Genomic DNA, 21,015 nt, shown 5'->3' with positions numbered 1-21,015 from the left:
CACACAAAGACCCTGTAATTGTTGTGCTCCTTCCTTTGTGTTTTATTACAGTTTATATTTATAAAGATGTTTTATGCTTGTCAAACTGCTCAATCACAAATAAATGCTTCTGTTGTCCTGACAGCAGTTATTAGGAAATTAAACTCCGCCCTGAATATAAGCAAGCAACCAGCCCAACCCATGCTCTGGCCAAACATATTTTATATCACTTGTTTTTTATATGGAATTGCAAAAAGTCATACAATTAAACACCAGTTTTTAATATATAACATCTCAGCAAACAGTCTCTCAACCTGCAGAGCTACCCTGGTAACCTTCTACTGTAGAGCGTGTCTATGTATCCCATGATGTACTAAAAACTTAAAATCGCTGCATTACCATCAGTATTTTGGGTGCACCACTGCCACGGAAGTGATTTCAGTGGAATTAATGTTCAGTGTGGAGTTTGGAAAAAGGCATCCTGAAACAAATTGCCCCATTTTTAAACTATTATTTTGAACATTTCCTTTGAGCGGAGTTCAAACAACAACTCTGCCTCCTCGGAACTTCGCCCCTCTTGCAAACTCCACGCCCACCCTGGCCCTTGTGGGATCCCTCTTTACATTTTTTACATTTTCACCACTGGGCATATCCCGGCGAGATCCTACCCGTGCGTGGGGCCAGCCCTTGTAATCTCCTGGCAGACGCTGCATTGCATCACCAGAAGTGTTCTGTGTTTTAGTGCAATAATTGTGATATAACTTGTGATGCGACTCAAGTACACTAGCAACAAAGCCAGAGGCGTAGCCAGGATTTCTAGCAAATGGGGCCTGATGCTAATGTAGTTGGGCCCACTACACTGACACAAATATCTGTAAATGCCCACACAGCGCTGCTGAGCGGGCATTTACAGATTTTGGGTGGGCCTTGCCCCTCAGGCCCTACCTTGCCTACACCTCTGAACAAAGCCAAGAATTAAAGGAACCAATGAGCACACTATTGATATTTCTGGTACTCCTTCACTCAATTAGCACCATAGAACTCTGGGGTTCATAGAGTCCTGGACTGTGGGGATAAGAGCTCTTGTGTACTCTGTAGCTCTGAAGCCCTCAATAGTGCAACCTTCTTATTTCCTCGATTGCAGGACACCCAACCCATCAACCTAAAAGATCCGGTGAGCACAGGATATCCCCGGAAGAACCACTGCCTCCTTTCTCCTTGGTTAATGTATGAAAAGCTTGTGAACTGATGGGAATATGCCACAAATGGAAGTATTTAGTTGTGGTTCTGCTTCTTTAACCCCCTTGGACACCCCCCCACCCCTGGCTTTTTTACTTTTTCCGTCACACAGGTCTTCTGACCATCAATTGAGCCGTGATGGTTGGCACTATTGGTTACAAGATCATATTACCGAGCCCTCGGTTTTGAGGTGTTAAATTGAAATCTGCATGCACATTTTTCAATTTCATTATGAACTTTAGGACAGTGAATGTCCTTCCCCACCAGATATTGTAGTGTCATCAGCATAGCACTGACATTTATTTAATCCAAAAAGGTGTTTCTCCCGTAAGTAGAAATATATGGGCGAAATTTGGATGTCTCTGTTGGGCTCTGCAAGTTAGGGAAAGGTCCTAGCTGAGAATATCCTCTGCAAATTCTGAAACTGCTTTACTCGTAAGGCCTCGCCATGCATCAGTACTTTGCCAATTCAGGTGTCTGGAAAAATCCACCCATGAATAGCGTCTAATTTTACCTGCTGACCCTGTGGTTTTGAAGAGACCTTGGATTTATTGCTGTGATCTAGGGCTCAAGTGGAATTTGGTGGGCATTATTTTGGTGGTTTGGGTTGTGCAACAGATTCTGCTGTAGTCTGGACGGGTTGCAGGTGATTGGGATGATTTTTTTGTCTTTGGGCTTAACTAAGGGCCACACGTGAGGAGGAATGGAGTGTCGCAGAATGCTCAGATCCCTCCTTTCATATCTAGGACACTTTAGAAGAAATTACAATGATCTTAGTAAGTTTACCTGTCTGTTCTTACATCGGTGTGGTGTAGCCTGTGAACCTTGGGGAAACATGTTTTTTCTTTGCTGATTGCCTAAGCACTGCTGGCAGAATATTCACTCAAGGGGGAAAATGTTATTGCATCTGATTTCTGGTGACTCGATAGGTGTATCATAGGCCGCTTGGACCCCAGAGTCCTGCTCAGCAAGGGTCTTTCATGGTTAATGCTATAAACAGCATGAACAGCCAGTACCCTAGTGACCACTAAACAGTGACACAGGCGACTGAGTATTGCACAACCTGCATCGTAGGAAAGCATTTTGTAATCATGCCACTATTATTCCACTTCCAAAAAACATTACGTAAGAAGGTAAACTTTGAATATGGACCTTGTGGGTGAGCCACAATCTGCCAATAGGAGGACTCCATTCGGAATCTGCCTCCTGTTCTTTATTGGCTGTCTGCACTCAGATGCCCTTAGAGTTTTTGATAAAAAGAATCACCTGCTATTCTTTGAATGGCAAATGACTGAAGAGGGTTCCCTAAGGCTATCCTATTCATATCAAGCAAACTGCGGACCCCCCCTCCCCACCACTGAGCTGGATAACCTCTAGTTAGCCGGGGATTTAACAATAACCTTCTAGGAACAAATGCAGTCTCTTACAGCCCAAGGATACTGTTGTTTGTTTTTGTGGAATCCATCAATTCCATTACCTTCTCCAATATGTCTGAAAGTTGCCCGATAATCATGTCTGAAAGTTCCCCGATAATCATAATTTCTCTGCCTATTCAAGGACATTTACATGGCTGAGACAGAAATAGACGCAACAGACTCCGAAATGTTTATTACAGAGATAAACAATGTTCTGTTCCCCATCATGAGAATATTCAACCGAAAGAACACTTAATACACATTTAAAATATTGTGCCATATGGGCTCATTACGGGTTTGCCGGTATCCCGCCAGAATTGTCGGTAAACCCGCCTTACCACCTTACCATTAATTGAGCCGATATCCCGGTATTACTGGGATATTATGGGTGCTGGTGGTAAGTTCCCATTCCATGGAGTACTACACATTGAATGGGTTTGCTGAAATCACCGGCACCGGTAGTACGGTAGGCAGCAATTATTTGACGGTATGGGCCTGAACTACCGGGAGGTCTGGCCTGCTGGTGGATCAGAGCCCCTACCGGCAGACTTGGAGTGTGCCAGTCCGGTAAAAATGCCTGACACACTCGTAATGAGCCTCGTAGTGAATATGAAATACCCATAGGTATTCATGGTTATAGCTTGCTGTGACCGGTGTGCTTGGTCCTGGTGCTCTGTCTGCAACTGGGCTGTTCTGGCAGCACGTAGCATGGTACAATGCTACAATAGGGGGGAAAGGATAGCTTCTCAGCAGTCGTTCCTCCATGAGGACTCCTTGAAATCACACAATGCTGCAGGCTCGGACCACAAGAAGGGGACGCTGCACACCATTGGACTTATTTAATTGGACTCGCCCTTAGCATTTAAGAGGTTAAGAATACAGAGGTTTGATATGTTAATTAAAATTATTCATGATTTATAAACACATGACAAGGCTTATTATCTAATGTGAGCGCTGGCTTCAAACATGCACTCGTAATGATGCTGTCCCAGCCGTTCATATTCCTGCAGAGCGAGCAGGTTACGTACCTTTGCCCAAATAAGCGCCATGCTCTGGCGCTAATTCAGCGGCACGGGACAGGTAGTCAGCTAGTGAATATAGGGAAGGCAGGGATGGCTACTAGTCTAGGCGCTAGCCATTCATTGATTAGGGGAACAGGCACCACACACTGGGATCCGCTCATCAGAATGTACTTGACCCCAGTCCAAAAGCCTCTTCCTGCAGCTTGCAATGTAGTCTGTTCCCCCATTCAGAAGGATCTCATGAGTGCACTATGACAAGGGCGCTAGATTTCGAGGCGCCAGCGAGTCCATGGGTGCCCCATCCTTAGAGGGCATAGCCAGGCCCTTCGCCACCACCATGTCTCTGCCCCTTGCATCTTCCAATGACTTGAGGCTGCTGCTCCTCCAGCACAGTGCACATTTGCACATGCACCAGGAACTGCCTCAGCAGCCATGCCCTATGTACACAGCACATTTATTATGTTATGTTGATTTATACCATGCGCCGCTGCCATTTGCATGATCTCCAGGCGCTCATTATGGTGCCGGTGCTAAGGGCATACATACATTAATCCCGAAGAACACAAATATTTATATGCATCTTTGTGTAACAGGATTCATAATTTCTTTTCTAGTTTTTAACAATTATCTTTTGCTTTAGTTTTCCTTTTTCCATTTGCTTATGATGTGTGTGTATATATATATATATATATATAAAATTATATAATAGGTTATTTAAACGTGCTTAATACCCAGAGGTTTCTAAGGAACCTGTGTTGCTCTGCGTCGTCTTGCTTCCAAGGCGAACATGTTGCCCCTGAGCTATCCTCCCAAGCCATAAGCATCTATGTAGGGAGTACTCTGTCCCCCCAGCGTGCACTGTAACATCCATCCACTTATGTCCTTTTGCTTTAGCGCTTCTCCTCTCTCTTTCTCTTTTTCTCTCTCTCGCTCTCCTCTCTCTCTCTCTCTCTCTCTCTCTTTTTCTCTCTCTCTCTCTCTCTCTCTCTCTCTCTCTCTCTCTCTCTCTCTCTCTCTCGTTCCACAAAATGAGCACGCCCTTTTCTACCCCCGTACCCTGCACCAAAATGTAATGGCTTGTCAACACACATTCTTAAAACGCTTTAAAACTGTGCATTCATTAATTTCCCCTGATTGCACTACCTACACAACTCTGCATACTCAGGACGTCTTCAACAACCTCCCCTCTCACGTTATCCAAAAGACTGAGAACGTCAACAAATCCATAGCTGCTTCTCTCCCCTCCAACACTCACTGGTTCTGTCCATACTCCATTCCAAATATTAGTCCACCTCTCCCCCAATTGACTTTCAACAGCTTTTCGTGGACTCCAACTCCCCATTTGACGTCCAACAGGTTTCAGTCGACTCCACCTATAAGCTACTATAAGCACCAGGGCCATTTTGAGATTACGTCAATCTTTGTCCCTCATTCATTGTGGCTGCTCATGCCGGCATTCTGGCCCCCCCAAATTCATCAACCACTCCTTGTCTGTAGGCTCAGTTCGCAACTCATTGAAATACTCAGCGATTACCCCGAAGGCCCCTTTGAAGAACCCAGAGACCCTGAAACGTCTGACCCATCATTGGCATTGCATCACCAGCAATGATTCATGTAAAAGTGAAGTCGGCTAATCTCCATAAACATATGAACGAAAATGTTCCCCACTCGGGATTCTGCCACTGTCGCAGCATGAATCAGCTTTGGTCGATTCTAGCAACCTCATCGTGCTGATCCTCCTCAACTCCTCTGCTGCCTTCAACACTGTCAACCACTCTATACGGCTCCAGAGCCTTCAGTAAATTGCAGGGTTCCCCAACACCACCAAAAACTGGTTTAGCTCTTTCCTTGAAAACAGAAAACAAAGCGTGGAACTAAACCGTTTCATTCGCCCCTCCCAGCCTTGTCCCCTTTGTAGTGCCCTTTGCTTTTCATCATCTAAGTGAAACCATTAATGAACACTCTCAGATCACATCACCCCCTATTTCATCCTATGTGGGCGATGCGCGGGCATACCTGAATGTCTCTACGAAAAAGGGCCAATTCGCTGCTGGACATTGAATCCTAGATGGACACCAGTTTCCTGAAGCTGTATGGAGCCAAAACTGAAATTCTGATAATGGGACCATCATATCTTTTCAAGCAATTTGATACCTTCTGCCCACCTCTCACATTCTTTACACATGTATTATCCATTAAATCAAATGTTCAAAAACATAGTTTCCTACAGGACACTGATATGCGCCTGCACTGCCAGATCAGTGCTGTGGTCAAAAACGACTTATTAGGAGGCAAGGTCCTACACTCCATTCGCCCCAGACAAGGTTGAATTCATTTTGCATAGAGAGGTAAATCGGACAATGAACCCTATAAAGAATAAATACCTGGACTGTAATGAGGAAACCACCTACAGAGGAAAGACGATTGGAAAACCAAAACCAACATTCTGGTCCCTTTTTTTTAATCTCTCACAATAATATCACCAATAAAAGGGAAAAGCGACAAGAGCGTTGTAACGCAGACCAAGATGTATCCCTAAACGCGACTTAAAACTTCAACCAGCTACATTGGAGTAATAAGGCGAAAGCCTTGGTATCCAAAAAACACACTGCCAGAATTGTTCTGGCAGAGAGAAAGAAGTCAGTTATGTTGTTGTTGTTGTAGTAGTAGTAGTGGATGTGGAAGTGGTTGAAGTAATAGCAGTGGTGGTTGTGAAAGAAGAAGCAGTAGCAAGAAGGAGAAGGAAGGCCCGTGTTTCCTACAGGACACCAGACAGGAGAAGAAGTGAAGCGCAGCCCATGCGGCAGCAAACTATTAAATCCCTGCCGAACTTAGTGGGAACCCACGTCCCCAGCCCCAGCTCCAGCAGAAACCAGGACTGGGTGAAGTGGTGCCACACCCGTTTAACCAGCACAATAGACGGGCTGGAGTGCCGACAGGAAGCCAAGGCACGACCAAGCGAGTCGGGAGGGTTCAAAACACCACAGCGTCACCTCAGAGGTAATCCGCAAGAACGCTTGCGTTCACAACCCTGCAGCGAGCCATCAAGACTACATTTATCCACGGAGGACGTTTAAACGGACACCGCAACAAAAGGGGAAGCAGAACCTGCGCTATCCTCTGGCCAGTGGCGTACTGAGCAAGGGGGGATGATCAGGGGGGGGGGGGCAAGCTGCCACCCCCCCACAGGCTCTTTTGAGAGCATGACCGGGAATTTTGTCAGTGGGACACCTCTCCCGTTTTTCACCTTAATGAGGATGTCCAACGGGAAAGGTATCCCGCAGGCAAGACATTGTGTGCTGAGCAATTCCTGCTCAGTATGGTCGGTAAGGTGTCCTGCTGCCAGGACAATGTCCCAAGGAGCTCCTGGCAGGAGCAGAGGGGTTCTCACATTGCTCATTTCAATGTGAGCCATTAGGCCAGACGTCTTCAAACTGTAGGGCGCGGCTCCCAGGGGGGCGCGGCCGCCTCCTAGGGGGGGCGCCAGAGCCCAGTATGAAATGTTTAAAAAAAATAAAAATTAGATTGGAGGAAATGGGGGGTCAGCTCACATGGTCAGACTGGACCATAAAACAGTCTTGTGCACCAATGAAAAAATGGCCAGCAGTTGCAAATGGATATTCAGTCCTTTAGTCACAGACTGTTTGAATAGTACTCAAAGGGTTGTTTTTTGTTGAAATGTAAACAAATTGCGATATTTAAAGAATATTTTTTCAGCAACAATGGTCAAAACTAGCTGCATAGTGAAGTAACTCCTCAAACTGGCCCACATTGTCCAAAAAAGTGGCCCATTTTGACTGGCCTACACTAGCATTTTGCATTTTTGGTACAGTCATCGCCCTATTGCCCTATAGGCCAGTCCAAGCCTGCCGGCTGCGCCATAATAGGTGAGGGGGCGTCCACCCACTGGCCCCCTCACCCATTATGGAGGAGCCGAGGAGCCAGCCCAGTGAAACACTGAGCACTCCCTGAGCTGCCTTTTCCAGCTGAGGGAGTGCTCCTAGGCTGGCTGAACTGTCAAAGGGAAACACTGGGCCTCATTACGAGTTTGGAGGTAACCATGTCGCTATTTGCGGCATGGCTGCCTCCAAACTCGTTCCAACTCCGGCCTGGTGAATGGAGCAATTACTGGTGCATTCCGAGGTCGGGGGGACCGGTAATTCCCCATTCACCAGGGCCATTCCCCATTCCCATTCGAGCCCCCATAGGGCTCAATGGGAAGGCGGCAATAACGGTACCTGCAAAAACCAGGCATTACGGACAGACCCGCAAAGGGAACTCGTAGTAGGGCGGTAAGGGATTACCGGCACCGGTAATCCCTTACCGCCCACCTCGTAATGAGACCCACTGTTTGCCTTTGACAGTTCAGTTCCCCAGCTGCACATGATCACTGAGCCATGCAACGCTGGGGGAGTTTTGCTTCGCCAGCCTTGCATAGCTCATTGGAAATGCTGACTGGGGCACTGCATGTATGTATGTGCGAGGGGGTGCTCCTGCGCCTCCTCGCACATACGGGCAGAGCAACTTGGAGTGGGGCATTTTAGCAACCACACGCAGGCCCCTACAGAAGGTACGTTTATGGCGATTTTATTTTTTATTTAAATGTGTATGGATGTGTGTATGCTTGTGTTTTGGGACTGTGGTGGGAGCAGGATGGGCGGCAGCACTGGGATAGTGGTGGGAGTAGGGTGGGGAGAGCCCAGGGTCTGTACTGGGAATAGGGTGCGGTGACGGCACGCCAAAGTTCATAGCGATTTCTACATACTGTCCATCTGGCACTTTTGGGGTAGCCGGGCCTGCCCAAACTTTGCTCAGGGGGGGCCCAGGCCAAAAAAGTTTGAAGACCACTGATTAGGCACTGATGGGAGGGATGGGGGACTATTAGCAGGGACTTTTGTCCCTTTAGAAATGTGCATGGGAGGCAGTGATCAGCAGTGAGAAGGGTGCATAATGCTGCAAGCTTTATGAAATAATGACTATGGCTTTACCCAAGGGGGGTGGGCGGATTAGGCTCACATTAATCTGCATGATGATATTGTGACTTTGCATGCAGGATGGGGAGAATTAAACTAAAGCCATCCTCTTATTGCTCAACATATTTGTATGATGATGTATATAGTGTAAAGTTAATTATGAAAGGGTCATTTCTTATGTAATGTGCTTTGCTTCCAAAGCATTGCTATAATAAAGTAGTATTTAAGCACATGAAATGCAAAGAGAAACCTTAATACATATCTACATGAACCTGTGAAGATGTGCTCAGTTGCTTAAATTGTACACCTCCCGGTTTCACCATTTAACCAAAGTGTGTGATCGTGGGCAGATCATGTAATCAAACTGTGTTTTATCTGCAGCTCTGTAAGTGATTTCACTTCAAAGCTTATGTGTTAACATATTATGCTGTTATTTAAAAAATAAAAGCCTGACTATAGAGTTGCTCCATATATAACAATAGTGCAATTTAAGTATTTTGCACCACAGTTATTTGCCACTTGACTTACTTATGGCAACATATTCTAAAGTCACTTCCATGGTGCCTCCATGCATCAAAGACTGATGATGCTCCTTGCAATGTCCTTTTTTGTGAAGTCACTTCTGTTGGGGCAATCCATATACAAATTAGGAGCTTTGCATGTATTTTGCCCCACAGCGCCTGGACAGAGCTTTAATAGATGGGTTCCCTGCATCTGTAATGCATCTGCAGGGCTGGGCGATTTGTGAGAATGAGACCATAAGTAGCAGGACTTTTTTCGTGGCTCGTACCCTCCCCCCCCACCACCCCCAGAGGTCAGACTTGTGCAAAGTCTGAAATTTGGGGCACAAAACACAATATTCAGACATTTGCCACCTGGATACTACCGAAACACGGCGCCAACAACACATGTACTATCTTCCCGCGTTCCCACAGGTTTTCTGATGAAAACGGTACCTCACATGTGTGGGTTCGCCTACCGGGGGGCAAAGGGAAAAGGCTACACCACTGGTATCCCAAACGGTTTCGTACATTTTTAGGATTTTGCTCTTGTGGACAACCTACAGATTTGGGCCTGGGGTGTCGCAGCCACCAAGGAAAACGGGGAACCCCCATACATTTCTGAAAAGAAGACACCCATGGGAATCCATAGAGGTTTGACTTGTGCGAATCACCCTAGAATGTATTACCCACAAGGCTCGGCAAACTCCGAAATATAGGAAAAAAAAATATATTTTCAGACATTTGCCAAAAGGAAAACACCGAAACATGCCGCCAACAACACATGTCCTACCTTCCCGCGTTCCGACAGGTGTCCCGACAAAAACGGTACCTCATATGTGTGGGTGCACTGGTGGCCAACCTACAGATTTTGGCCTGGGATGTTGCAGTCACCGAGGAAAACGGGGAACCCCATGCATTTCTGAAAAGAAGACCCCCGTGGGAATCCACAGAGGTCTGACTTGCGTGAATCGCCCTGAAATGTATTGCGCACAATCCCCGGCAAAGTCAACAACACATGTCCTACCTTCCCGCGTTCGCACTGTTGTCCCGACGAAAACGGTACCTCACATGTGTGGGTGCACCTACCTGGGCGGAAAGGGAAGGGACCGCTTTACCTACGGCTCCTGGGTTTGGCTTCGGCCTTGTAATTCCATGCGCTCTTCCCCAGATACTGTGTTTTTTGTCTTTTGTCTTCTAATGTTTAATCAGGTACTCGGTCCTCTGGAGCCACCTCCTCCCAGGCGCATGCCGACGTCCTTGGGCCTCAGCAGGTGTCCAGCCTGTGAGGGGCTCTTCCCCACGTCCGACCCCCACGCTCTGTGCCTCCCTGCCTTGGCCCTGACCAAGGCTGGGACGGTTATGCCACGTGCAACGCGCTTACACCTAGAGCTCTGAAGAACAGGTTAGCCTGGTGGAGGGAACTCTTCGAGAAGTTGTCTTCAGAGTACTTGAAGAACTTCGTCAGACACAAGTCAAGGCCCAAGGTAGGGCCGTATTTTTCCATCGCACCCCGCAAGGGTGACTCCTTTCCTAGGAAACATCCGAGTGGGAGGGACTGTTCAGGTTCTCACACCAGCACAGGTACAGATGCTCATTCAGCTACTGGCCACCAGGCCGTGGGGTTACTATATCTTTCCGGAGACAGTGCTGAGGGACTGAAAGGTTAATTTACCGGGTGTCCGACTGAGGGGCTATGCCCTAATACCGGACACATTTCTGAGTGGGCGCCTGTATGCAGCACTACCGGCGATTCAGCCGAGGGCACCACGCCTACCAGGCCTCGTCCTGAAGTGCAGGGTAGGCCTCAAGCTCCACCGCAAAGGGTTCAAGAGGAGGCCGGGCCCATGGGTGGCAATGAGGGACTGAGCTAGGTGGGAAGATCATAGCGATGTTTTTAGCTACCAGATGTTTTTCAGCATATCATCTAGTGAATAGCTGTAAATTCAGAGAAGCAGCGGGGCACTTGAGGGTTACCCTTCTGAGAAGAGGATATATGCACTGTATCCAGTGAACAGTAGATAAGATATCTTCCACTTTTGATTTGAAGGAGGCGGACAGTTTGTCAGTTTGCTCTTGTGTTGGTTCTTCTGCTAGAACTGATACAACTTTGGTGGGTGTAGAGCACTCCTTAAGTATGCTGAATATGTTTCTGGTTTTGTTAGGAAATGTGTCAATCAGTTGGTGGAAGAATGGGGTCTTCAGATTTATTCCAGAATCATTCCAATTTCTGGCCTTCTTATTTCATGTTTGAACCGTTTGTTCTTAGCTTTGTTGGGGGATTTTGGTCTTTGAGTGTTGATGGAGGTGTTGTATCCAAAGTAGAATAAATAGACGTATGCAGTGAGGACCACAGGAAGTCTGGATTCTTTGGTATATGTGATTTTCAAAGGCTGCCTCAATGTGTCGAGAGTTCTGGTGATTTTTGTCCCTGTTGTAAAGTTTATAAGGGAGTGGGAGAGGGAGTTTGATTGTTTAGTTCTGACTTGCTGTCTTTAAGGTGCCTTGGATAAAGTGTTGATCCAACCAGAAAAAAGGGGGGGATTAGAGACTTATTTAATTTTTTAATTTCACGTTGACAGGACACCGAGCGTATAACCCTGGGAGTGGTTTCACACTTTCTTGGATCAATTGGATGGATTTGGTAGTGGTAAGGGTTTCTAGTAGTTTTGAGCGAGGTGTTTTCTGGGTCATCTAAACAGGTGGTCAATTCTCCCTTCAGCGAACAAGATCAGGTCCAACCATTCATCCAAAAAAATGTGAGCCGAGACTGGGCGGTCAGTACACTATGATGATTATCGGGCTGATGATTTTTTGCCCGACAGATGAAGAAATATGTGTTAGTGTTGTTGTCCATAGCTGATCGGTTGTGCTCTAAAATGATAGACCTTTCTGATAGACCTTTCTTTTTGTTAATGCATTTCTTTTTCTGAGCTCCTACAGTCACCCGGATCAAGTGTGTGTGGAACTGTAGGGTAAATATACAATTAGGAGATGGGGTGGGCACTGCTTAAATTTCTACTTGTTACTTATTTTGCAGTCAATTGTGGGAGCTCACCCTTGAGCCTAGGCACTAGGTTCTAAACAATATCCATACAGTAGGGCTGGACAACTTCCAACCCTGGGTGAGCTCGCTCTCACTCCCCTCGACGGGTTTCAATTCACTCTCATCAGTAATTTATATTTCTTTCATTAAGTAATCCACCATTCTTGGTATGATATTACAAATATTTCAATTGTTTATTTATTCCTGGCCAATCAGTGTTTCAAAGTTATTGCCAATGCATTTCGGACCTCCATCCATCTTCAGGGCTATCAACACTGTTTGGCTTTTTGTCCCCAGAGTGTACGTTCACCTCTGTTGTCAGTATCCTTATCTAGCGCGTGTTCTCTCTACTCTCCTGCTCTCCGTACGCGCCAGCTACCCTGGAACTGTAGGGTAGCCATGGCTAAACCAGGTTTTAGTTTTTCCGAATTAAGAAGATTTTTAAGTCACAGGCATTTATGCAGCCAAATGAGATGATTTTCAAGTATAGGTCTGTAATCATAGACTATGGCTTTGTTGAGTCTGAGGTGAATAGTTCCAGAGGAGTGCAGTAGGCCAGCAAAACCATTTTGGCCTGGCTTGGCGCTTCTGCTTTGACTCTTGGAGATCAGTAACTGTTGAGATAAAACTCACTCACATAGAGATGTTCTCCTGTGCTTTGATGGGTGAGAGCTAAAGAAGAGGGCGTGGGATCAATTTTGTTGTTTCTGGATAGGTGTATGTGAAACACAATGTGGAGGTTGATAGAAAGAGGGTCTTTGTGCGAGCAGGTATCTTTTTGGTGGCGTAAATTCAGCCTCTCACTGGTGGTGGGCATGAGTGGCCAGTTGGTGGGTGAGAATTACTGGAGGCAAAATTGGAAATGAGAGCAGTGGTTAGCAAAGAATTTCATGAACTACTTTTTGGATTGGATCATAAAGAGTCCGTGTTTGTAGCATCTGATGTAGAAGATGGGGCTGTTATTACACACTTTAGACGTTAAACATGTGCTGACATTGGTTTTTGTGGTCTTTCAGGTGATTAGGGCCATGTTAAAAATGCTAAGCCTCTTGGTTTTGTTAAAGGTGCACAAAAGAATGTCGGTTGCCAGTTATTAGTACAGCACTAGCAGCTTGCACACCGTTTCTCTGGGTATTCCATAAGAGTGCTATTTTAAAAATTTCTTGTTCTATTTTATCTGTTTATCAGGTGATTTCAAAGATGCTAGTTTGTTCCTGGCAATCTAGGGTATAGACTGATGTGATGCATCGCAGGATTCCATCATTTTTCCACAAGGGGAGCCTTTCCCTGTGAGGCTAGGGAGGTGAGCCTGCTGCGCAATACCCTCCCTAGCGGTAGAAGCAAGCGGGACCTCACTGGGAGAGACTCCCCCTCTGGGGACAAGGACTCCTGTTTTAATAAACAACTCCCTAAGTCACACATCCTTAATCCTCCCTTACTGACAACTTCTGAAGAAAAGAATGAAGAATTACTCAGAGACTGCTATTGTCATTCAAGTCATTTAGTGGTACCTGCAAAGGAAAACTCATGTAGTATTGGGACAAAGAAACCCCAGGGAGCAATACGGAGTCTGAGACCAAAAGAGAAGAAGGACGTTGACAGTCTGCTAGGGTAGCCCCACAGCAATGCCATAAAACAAAGAGGCAGAGACTTCACTCTGAGAAGCTGGGAAGCTCAAATCAGCTGGGAGAGAGCTGATGAAGGCAGACAGGGTGTGCAGCATCCGAGGCTGGGGCAGCATGGGGTGCAGAGCTCAACAATTGAGGCAGTGAATTGCAAGCAGAGCAAGAGACTAAGAAGAGCATTTGGTATCCCGAGCCTGTAAGAAATGTTGAAGTGACCGCTAATGTAGTGGTGGAATAGGAGGTCCGTTCACAACGCTGATACCATTTTCCCTGGAGCGGTTTGGAACTCAAGGTACGAGGAAGGAACGGAGAGACAGTCGAAAAGAACGAGGAAAGAACAAGAAGTCAGCCTTACCGGAGGAGATCCCAGTTGCATGTAAGCCTCAGTGACATTATCCCTTAGGAATAAAGGTAACAGGGAAATGGGAGACCTGGGAGGGGGACTGAGAATAATAATCGGAACATTTATACTTGTCCCAGTCCTGATGAACGAGTCAGAATACTTAAAGAAAACGAGAATAATTGCTGGAACGCTTATAATCGTCCCAGTCCAGATAAAGGAGTGAGCATGCTGGAAGAAATTGAGAATCCTAATGGGAAAGCTCGTACTTTCCCAGTCACGCAAAGTCTTAAGAATTTAGATATAATCCAGACATTTCCATGCGCTGTGGTTCAAAAAGTTGTATATGGTTATCGCAACAAAAATCAACACAATACAACATTAACTCATTAGTGAGCACATGCAAATGTTTTGCCCATTAGGGCTTTGTCCAGGCAGTATTTTTAACTGTCTTTCACTATACATAGGGTTTCTGATTTTCGGTTTCATCTGAAAAAGCCAGTTAAACTCCCCTCGAGGTTGTTGTCTTTCTCCTGGTGGAATCCGGAAAACTCCGGTTTCAGGTTGAGCGTTGAGCTCTTGTGTGCCGCTCTCAGCTTTTTCATTGTTCCTGGGAGGGAACCCTTAGCAGGCATGCAGGGGGCATGCTCCTCTTGCCAGTGTGTGCATCTCTGTGGAGGGGGGGGCCTAATGTACCCTTCCAACCATGAACTCTGAGGCCTGCATAAATAATGAGTCTACATGCTTGCCCGTGAAATCCCACCCCGATATAAGCAGGTTAACTTGGTTGGAACCTGCTGGATGGTATTTCCTAGTGTTTTCGTCTCTTGTTCCCACTTGGACCTGTTGGACCTGTTTTTAAGGTAAAGATGTATGTAACTTTGTGTGTGTTTGGTAGTGGTGCCAAGGTGGGGCGGGGCGTGCCCGGTCGGTCCCCATCCACATGGCTGCTCTGTGTACACTTTGGGCCGTGACACGCACACCTGTTTGTGCTCAGTAGTCCTAATTTCCTCCTGATCATAACCAGGAGGAAAGGAGGAATGATAAGAGTGGCCACTTGGGAGCATAACATCTGATACTGCTGGAGGGCACGCCGGCTCGGGCTGGCACTGGTGGCGGGGTTCGCCAGGCCGCCCTTTGAGGATCACGCCGCTAGTGCCAGCCACAGTAATGATGCCCGCTGCCTCTCTGTGCTCAGTGCTGCCCGTTGCTGCCTGCAGGGCTGGCGCAGTGCCACTCATCGGAGCGTCTCCCATGCATTTAGTTTCAAAGAATGAAGAAATAAACGGGCGCACGGGCTGCAGCGCACACCATCGTGTGCTGTGCAGCGACTGTTCTGCAGGCGGCCCCTCCAAGGCAACTGGCCTGGGATTTATAGCACCCTGTATCCGTTTGGTGTTAGAAGCATGATATGCTTTATTTTCTATTCACTCGGCTAAGAATGTAGCAAATCATCCACCCAGAAACAAGTGGCCTGGACCTGTAATTTATATGTTGCGTGTGCATGCGCGAGAGTAGAGTCAGTCAGAGCCCGAGAGCCACCCACCACGGCAACAACCCCTTTCCTGGCTGCAGATTGGCCTGCCCGGCCTGCCACACTGCCCTGACAGACCCTGCCGGGCTGCCCTACGGTAGTGTGCTTGCCGTTCTGCCCGTGCCCTGCATCAGAGACAAACTCGTTGTTACGTTTGAGCACACAGAGCAGTTGAGTCTGTGAAGAGCATGAGTGGTGAGTGCTGTAACCTTGAGTTGTGTGTACTGGTAGCCCCTCCCCCATCTGTTCGGCCTGATTGAGCATGAGAACTGTACTTTGGGGGCTTTTCTTTATATGCTCTAATCGACCTTTGTCCAGGTATTCCCTTTAACTAGGTGAAATGTGTTGTGGCTTCTCCCCAGTTTCCAGTAGTTGTCCTATGCCTGGCTGGGTACAAATGCAACCCCACTCTTTTCATGTCATGAGAAAAACGACCACACTAATAGCTACTTAACATAATTACACTGACTGATGCCATGCAATTTTGCACCCGTTCCTTGCATTTTGAGAGTAGAGTAAACGTTTGTGGTCATTTGCCTGGTGGAAATTCCATTTGATCAGCTACCTTTTTTACTGCATCGAGTTGCAGATATATATTTATTTGCGCATATACTGAACAGCTAAAGAGTGCAATTCATTTCATCCCAGTTTCCAGTTTCACCTTAGGACTAGTTAGTAGTATTAGTTGTTTCTGGTAGTTTGCTAATTTAAGCAGTAGAATTCCCCAACTTATCTTTACTTTGTACACCCAGCGCCTTGAGACTATACCAATGGTACATAAGGCGCTATATAAATGCAAAGTAACATAACATAACTAACTGTGTTCCGAGAATGTCAAAGTCCTGTGTCCTCACTATCTGTACCTCTCTAGTACACACACACACACAAAATGAACACTTTAGAAAAATGTCTTTCCAATGCTGCATTTTAAGTGTCAGTGACTTCCAAGGTGGCCTTGTTGCGATTTGAACGCGTGACTTGCCGATCACACACAGATCGCAGGAGCCAGTGCTTAATCCACTGAGCTATTCTACCGACTTTACTATAGGAATCTGCTTATGGTAAGGTTATGTGAGCACAAACGTAATTTGTGCTAGCGATAAGCGCAAAAGTTAAAAAGGTATGCACTCCCCCTTATTTTTTAAAGTTTATCAAATGCTGACCTGGGGCCAGATTCTCTCACCGTTGCATCAGTGTGAAAAAGTGAGCGATCAACATTGGTTTTATATTTATTAAGATCATTTCTTTAAAGTTTGCACTAAGGAAGTTTGCACACTTCGCCCCCTCGCCCCCCATCGAATCCTGGCTCTGCCACTGTGCACAGAGAGGTCTCTGCTATTGCGCCATAAGTGCTCCTGTGCAGCACTCCCCCTTATTTTTTAAAGTTTATCAAATGCTGACCTGGGGCCAGATTCTCTCACCGTTGCATCAGTGTGAAAAAGTGAGCGATCAACATTGGTTTTATATTTATCAAGATCGTTTCTTTAAAGTTTGCACTAAGGAAGTTTGCACACTTCGCCCCCTCGCCCTCCATCGAATCCTGGCTCTGCCACCTTGCACAGAGAGGTCTCTGCTATTGCGCCATAAGTGCCCCTGTGCAGCACTGATCCCTTCCGAATGGGGGAATTAATGGAAATGCTACGCGGCATTGTGCACGGCTGTGTGGAAATGCTTCAGTGCCCTCAGGGCCCTGTGCGCCACGTGAATGATGGTGTGCACTGTTCACATTATGGCTGTGTGGGGGGGGGGATTAGCCCTTATCCAGGCATGGTTTGTGCGGGATAGTCGCCATGCATGCCAGTTGTTTCATACAAGCATAGTGTGGTTCAGTGGCCCCTTACCAAGTGGTCCCAGAGTGAACTGAGAAAAACTGTTGCTGAGAAAATTCTGCATCCTGGGAAAGTCTGTGTACAAGAATCCAGAATGATATGCAATAATTAATTGATGCAAACACATTGCAAGCTGCGGCCAAGGTCCGTCCCTAAGCAAACTAAGACAACCAATTGCAGGAAAGACGTTGCATTCTATGTTACTGAGCACAAGGTCCCACAGTCAAATGAGGGATCCAATTTCTGGGAAAATGGTGCGTGTTTGGGTATAGAAGTCCAAAGAACCTGAATGAGCTAAGTGAACTAATTATTGAGAAAACTATGCATGCTGGGGAAGTTAAACGTCAAAATTCAGCCTATACTTTCACTCTTAACAAAAACATTTTTTGTTTTGGCTTCTCAGCAGTTTATAAGAGTCTTACCCAACTGTTGCCTGCCAATAAAAGCTTAGTACATGTCTGCAACCTTGTGTCATATATCTGCATGTTCTAGTAATGTTGAGATGTTCTGCTAAATTCAGGAAAAGGAACTGCATTGTTTTCACCCTCGACACACATAATTAAATTGTTAGGTTTAAAAGGGGGGCGTATCTGTTATACTTTGCCAGTATAGTTATTGAAAATTCTCCTCCCTCTTATTTTCTCCAGGTTGATACATTTTTCTGAAAGGCAAATGCTAATTTGTCTTGTACACTTTCTTCTAAGGCAGTGGCCTGCAACCTTTGGCTCTCGAAATGTTGTGGACTGCAAATCCCAACAGTCCTAGCCAACACAGTCAGCGGATCATGGCAGTCGTAGTCCAAAACATCTAGAGAGCTGCAGGTTGCAGACCCCTGTGCTAAGGGCAAAGACCAATTGAACTAAATGTGTATATTTCAATTTAAGATATGTTCACTCACTGTGCATTTATTAATGGGTGGCAGCTTTTGATTTTCGCTATGGGGCAGAGACTCCCACACTGAGTGACACAAGCGAGCTGTACCTGTCCAGTTTTCACACACACCCATCATCGCTGCTACATTGTGGTTGCCAAATCAGGGACAACTATGTTCAGCCATGTGACAATTTAAAATACTGGGACTCTTCACAACCTGCCAGTGTTATGTTAATGTCTTTTTTCCATTGCAGCAAACAAAACTGGATTTGAGAAGATTGTCACCATCAAGCAATCAGAATAGTAGTCACTGGACTGAGAGGCCAAACACGAGGCATCCAAATTCACCCAAGGTAAGTTCATATTACAAAGGCACGTTTAACAAGACACCGCCTTTACCATGTGACATTATTTTGAGCGTTTGCTTGAGGTCCTTGAATGGCTGCCCTTCCTCGCCCATTGATGAAAGGGAAATTGATAGCTGGGGTTTATTACTCTGCCAGCAGGGGAAAGTTTGCATTCAGCCAGGTAGACTGGGACTGTTTTCTACCAGCCAGTGATGTTATGTTCATGTCTTTTTTCCTTTGCAGCAAACAAATAAGATTTGTAACTGCATTTGAGAAACTTGCAATCAGAATAGTAGTCCCTGGACTGAAGAAGTCAAACAGTAGATACCTGAATTCACCCAAGGTAAGTTTACACATTCGTTTGTCCAGCAATATTCACTTGACCAAGCACTTGTTGTGATATATTTTGCTGTTATCTACATTACTGCATGGCAGCTCTTGTCTAGCCATAAAAGACAGGAGCAAAATAGCTAACATTAGTGGATTCGTGTGTCATCACCAGGTAACATTATGTGGTTAGCTGAGATCAACTTATTTTTTTTATAAATTCATTTTATTAATTATTTATAGAAATCACAGGGAAAGCAATGCGCTTTTGGTACAAAAATACTTAGAAAATTTAAAAGAGCGGCGGACATAGGTCCTTGACAATGGGGTGAGAGAATGTGACTTGAAGACCCGATGTTGCAGGCGAAGGTACCGAACCTGAATTTGAAGTACAGAGTTAATGTCATGCTTCTTCTAAGTTTAAGTAGTCTTCTCTTGTAATTGTTCCAATAGGCTTCTCTGACATCGAGCCATGCTCTGCAAAACCAAGACTGCTGAGGATTATGCGTGGGAACACAAAGATTGAACAGTAGAAGAACACAATGGAAATAAATTGTTAATTTGCAAGGCTTGCAGAGTAACAATTTCATTAGTAAATAGAAACATTTCAAGCCGAATCGCTGAGCATGTTTCTTCAAAGACCCACTTAAGGTTGAAAGAAACGCCAAAATTTGAAAGCGGTCTGTGCCAAATGTCCCTTACGGAGACACTGACGCGTTTGAAAAGAAAACGCGATGAGGAAAAAGATGTGGCACATGAATGTGCACGCGCCTTAGTGCAGGCAGGAACTAGCTTGCACCAGGCAGATGGCCCAATTGGTAATCTTTTCCGGAGACGGGCCCCAGCAGTCACAACATTACCCAGATCCACTCAAATGTACGTGAAATACCTACCTGAGGTTTTTATGACAGACATTGCCCACATCAAAGAGTTAGTCCAAGGCGACGTAAACATTTCAATCACTGTCGATGAAACGCCCGAGATGCATGGTGATCCGGCAGTGTCACTCCTCTTCACATGTGACCCAAAAAGTGAATGGGTGCGCTGTACTATCATGGCAGATTTAGAGGTGGTTGAAACTTGCAATGCAGTTTCAGTTGCGGCATTACTCCAGAAAGTCCTCAGCAAGTTTGGGAAGGACTGGAGTGATGTAGTGTGCGTTTGTAGTGATACGGCAAGTTATATGAAAACGTTATGTGATTATCTGTCAAAGGGCAATGCCGAGTTCATGGTCTTCCCCATGTGAGACCACTGCCACTTACTTGATGGAGTTTTAAAAGCAGCTTTAAAGTCTTCAGATTTGATTAGGAGTGAAGTTGACTTTGTGGTCCATTCTGGTGCACTATTTAGATATGCACGTGAACTGAAACGCAAATACCTAACATTTTGCACTTTGTATGGCTTGTCTCCTTTAGCCGGTCGTTCTCTGTATTAGAGGCAGTGAACGCCATACTATTGATGTGGCATCCTTTTACCAATTTTCTCCTTAGTGATGATGCCTCCGGCAAGACATGTGAGGATCTGAGGGTGCAACATTGATAGTGAGGTGAAGAAAAGTAAAGTCTACTGTGTTCTTAGATTTTTGCAAGATAACATGACCGCTGTAGTTGATATAATGAAGAGGATGGAATCTGAAAACACATATATTTACCGAGTGTTCAATGTCATTGGTGTGGAGGTCAAACTCTTATTTGAAAGAAAGCTGGGTGACTTTGGTCCTGTAACCTGTGCACTTTTGGAATGTGTGCCACTTGGCAAACAAAGGACTGTTGAGGAGAGGTTTAGGATATTTTACTCAACAATGCATGAGAAATGGCAAGCAATGCTGTGTAGAAACATCCCATCAGCCACCATGTCATTAGCAGTGAGTGAAGTTTCTTTGTGGTATGCCATGCAAGTACTTGATCCCTTCCGCAAAAAAGAATTTAGTCCAAATTTTGAAAAGTATGCATTTATTTTTCACCAT

General features: G+C 45.7%; 1 protein-coding gene across 2 annotated transcripts in view; it reads left to right on the top strand.

Annotated features, from left to right (window-relative positions):
- SLC7A2 (solute carrier family 7 member 2) overlaps window positions 1-21,015 on the top strand; it is a 574,284-nt gene that overhangs the window by 181,150 nt on the left and 372,119 nt on the right. For both annotated transcript variants that reach the window (XM_069631574.1, XM_069631576.1), the window contains exons 2-3: window positions 18,630-18,728; window positions 18,966-19,065. The gene's annotated coding sequence lies outside the window, so the exon portion shown is untranslated. The remainder of the gene's footprint in view (window positions 1-18,629; window positions 18,729-18,965; window positions 19,066-21,015) is intronic.

This window comes from Ambystoma mexicanum, chromosome 6q (genome assembly GCF_040938575.1).
Source record: "Ambystoma mexicanum isolate Mex_15411 chromosome 6q, UKY_AmexF1_1, whole genome shotgun sequence".
Classification (NCBI taxonomy): domain Eukaryota; kingdom Metazoa; phylum Chordata; class Amphibia; order Caudata; family Ambystomatidae; genus Ambystoma; species Ambystoma mexicanum.
The sequence above is the reverse complement of the archived record's forward strand: the minus strand, read 5'-3'. Positions and strand labels throughout refer to the sequence as shown.